This window comes from Rattus norvegicus, chromosome 9, assembly GCF_036323735.1.
Source record: "Rattus norvegicus strain BN/NHsdMcwi chromosome 9, GRCr8, whole genome shotgun sequence".
Lineage (NCBI taxonomy): Eukaryota > Metazoa > Chordata > Mammalia > Rodentia > Muridae > Rattus > Rattus norvegicus.
The window spans coordinates 82,883,162-82,887,197 of NC_086027.1; positions in this window are offsets into that span (position 1 = coordinate 82,883,162).

Sequence of the window (4,036 nt, forward strand, 5' to 3'; positions counted from 1 at the left end):
ACTAGAAAATATCATCCTGAGTGAGGTAACCCAATCACAGAAAAACACACATGGTATACACTCACTGCTAAGTGGATATTAACCCAAAAGTTCGAATTACCCAAGATACAATCCATAGACCACATGAAGCTCAAGAAAGATGACCAAAGTGCAGATGCTTCAGTCTTAAAAAGAGGAACAAAAATAATCATAGGAGAGAAAATGGAGACCAAGCAGGTTTCTTTTTTTTTTTTTTTTTTTCGGAGCTGGGGACCGAACCCAGGGCCTTGCGCTTCCTAGGCAAGCGCTCTACCACTGAGCTAAATCCCCAACCCCCTCAAGCAGGTTTCTTGACTGCTCTGAGCTTCAGCTTCCTCTGTTAGTCAATGAAAATGACAGAAAAGGCTATACCATTAACGTGTCATAGGATTTGGTACAGTTAGGTATATAAGGAGCCTAGTGCTTACCAAATCATAGTTGTTATTGCCGTTTTGAACATAGATATTGACAAGGAGAAGGGCATAAGAGGCTCCCTTATAAGATGAATTTCTAAAGAAAGATGATACCCTGAGTATCAGAAGACTTGGCCAAGGGAGCTGACAAGGCAGACAGAGGAAGCTGCAGAACCCTCTGCATCCTTCTGTTTTTCTACTTGCTATTCTCACTTGACAGAGGGCAAACCGGGAGCTCAGCTGGCCACATGGCAGAACCCCACTACAGCTCCAATTTCAGCCTGGGCTCATCTTCCTGTGCCCTCCCCTCCACCTTTTGTCAGACCTGGATCCCTTCCCACCTGGAGGTCTGCTAGGGACAGGATGTGCTTTGCAACTCATCTCTTCTAGCATAGCTCAGCAAACAGCCAACTTACTCAAGATCACCCCCTGGCTCCCACTTGGTGACACCTGTGGACACACATTCTGCTGCCTGTACCTAGAGATCCTGATAAACAAACCCCATTATATGAAGAATCCCATCAAAACACTTTACCACTAGAATAAAGAGTCAGGACCACTCCGCCCAGGCCCCATACATTCCTCCACGTTGGTTGCGATTCATACAGAGACATCCAGGTGCCACACAGCACAAGGAGTGCAGGAGATAAATCACCCAGCCCCTACTCAACAGGAGGAAACGAGCCGCCCAAGTCACAAGGTTGGCTGCAACGTGTGTCGGGAAGTCGGAGACACAGATGAAAGGCTTTCAGAGTTCCGAGAAGAGAGCTGAGCTTCCAGTTGGACAGAAGGGAGCAGGCATTTGACCCAAGTGACATTTCTGTGTCCCAGACAACCAAATCCAAGGAGATTTAGCTCCTGACTTTCCCAGATGAGATGCAGGAACAGGTGCTGATGGAAGTGGCTGGGAACACTTGACCTGAAGACCTTGAAGGGAAGCCAGGGCTAAAAAACAAACTGTGTCCTTAAACCGGCTACACCCCAAGTTCTGGGCCTCCCTATGGCAAAGCCTCATATTTGAGAGCCCCCAGATACAGTCTGTCTGGGTTTCCAGAAGGCAAGAGTCTCACTTAGGACCTAAAAGAACCTCCAGAGCTGCAGTGCCTAGAAACTATCTCTGAGGCCATCACAGGGTGGAGGGATCTAAGGTTCCACCTGTTCTTCACTCTACCTACCATGGGGTTGGGGTTGGGATGAAGGTAAACCCGCTTTTGTGCCTCAGTCTTTAAGTAAATGAGAATGTGTTCCTCTGCCTTACAATTCTGCCAGAACAGTCAATTAGCAAACAGAAAACTGGACAGGAAGATCAGCCTCCAACTTAGACACCCCGAAACCCCTCCCTGAAGGGCCCATGACTCTGTCTTTTCCTTCTAAGGCTGGTTTGTGCATCTGTCTGTTTTTGTTTGTCTCACCTCAAACTTGCAATCTTCCTGCCTCAGCCTCCCAAGTGTTACACTGAGCCTCCAATATATTTGTGGTAAAGCGGTGGTACCTCCCTCCTTCCAAAACCTTATCTTTGCAGTAGAACGCCTAGTGATGTTCTGCCTTGGCCTTCTCTCGGGAAAGCACAGGAGATTTGTAGATCCCATCAGGAGCTGCGGGTTTTAGCCTGTGTTTGGGGACATTTCCGTGAGCACCTGTGTGTGAGCATCACTCACCTAGGTCACTGCTATGCATTTCAGTCCTCCTGTCTGGATTTGCCATGATCCGCTTTCTTTGTGAACTGAACCGATCCCCAGTGTGCCTTCAGGGAAGGGACAGGTCTCACCCATCTATTTCCCAAGATCCCTCAGTCCTTTTGGGTGGCTTATGAACAGGCACCCATTGCTCAGAGTTGAAGAGCCTGAAAACTCAAGATGGAGGCACTGAGCAGGCGTGATGTCTGGTAAGGGTGTCCATGCCACTCCCAAAAGTGTCACCTCTTCACACAACCCCCTTGGGAGTTGAGATTTCAACATATAAAATTATAAACTCAAGTAAAAGTGGATATCTACATGTATCGAATAGACACCACAAAACATTATGACCAAGAAGCAAGTTAGGGAGGAAAGAGTTTATTCAGCTTACACTTCTACATTGGTGTTCATTGTCAAAGCCAATCAGGACTAGAACTCTCACAGGGTAGGAACTGGAGGCAGGAACTGATTCAGAAGCCATGGAGGGATGCTGCTTACTGGCTTGCTTCCCCCTCGCTTGCTCTGCTTGCTCTCTTATAGAACCCAGGACCACCAGCCTAGGGATGGCACCACCCACAATGGGCCTCCCACCCTTGATCACTAATTGAGAAAATGCCTTCCTTACAGCTGGATCTCATGGAGTCATTTCCTTAAGGGAAGCTCCTTTCTCTGTGATAATTCCAGCTTATGTCAAGTTGACACACAAAATCAGCCAGTACAACACCCTAGCATATCATCTGCTTAGCTGACACACACTGGGTCTCACTCCATTGGCTTAAACCAGCTTTCAAAAGGCATGTGCATCTTTGCCTAAGCCTTTATTCAGTGATGCCACACTGTAGTTTAGATCTAGCCATGGTGGAAATATCTCTACCATGAAAATCAATAGACACCATAACTCTGGAATGGGAGGTGTCCTAGTTACGGTTGTTACTGTTGCTATGATGAAACGCCATGACCAGAAAGTAGGTTGGAGAGAAAAGGCTGTAAGGTGGCTTACAGTTTCATATATAGTTCATCACTGAAGGAAATCAGGACAGGAACACAAACGGCAGGAACCTGGAGGCAGGAACTGAGGCAGAGACTGTAGAGGGTGCTGCTTACTGGCTTGCTCCCTATGGCTTGCTCAGCCTCCTTTCTCATAGAACCCAGGACGACCAGCGTAGGGATGGCACAATGGCTGAGTCCTCCCCCATCAATCACTAATTAAGAAAACTCCCTACAGATTTGCCTACAGCCCTATCTTACAGAGGGATTTTCTCATTTGAGGGGTCCTTCCTTTCATATGACTTTAGTTTTTGTAAAGTTGACATACAGCTATCAGGCACAGGGGAGGAAGTTGTGTTTTTGTTTTGTTTTGTTTTGTTTTGTTTGTAGGGTTGGGGGAATGGCTTGGAACAGACTGCGTCTCACTATGTAGTTTTGGCTGGCCTGGAACTATGTCAACTAGGCTTCCTTAATTTCATAGAGCTCCACCTTCCTTTGCCTCCCAAGTGCTGGAATTTTTTTTTTTTTCCGGAGCTGGGGACCGAACCCAGGGCCTTGCGCTTCCTAGGTAAGCGCTCTACCACTGAGCTAAATCCCCAGCGACTCCAAGTGCTGGAATTAAAGGTGCTCCCATCTGTTTGGGGATTTTAGGGGGTTTTTTAGGGGGGTGTTGTTTGTTTATTTGTTTTATCAAATAGCTGGAATCAAACTGCTGTGTTTACTGAGATGTAACTGTCAAGGACATTCAGTTCAACTTCTGTATGGTATGAAAAAGACTTGGAAATAATTGTTGAAGGCTCTCACTCCTAACAAGGGACCTATCATCTATTGTCTCTAAGGTCTGGGCATGGAGAAGTGACCTTGAGGAATACGGTCGAATCCAAGGTCTGGGATAGCCGGTATGTTGTACCATGGCCCATAACCCAGTCTTGCCTGTTGTGC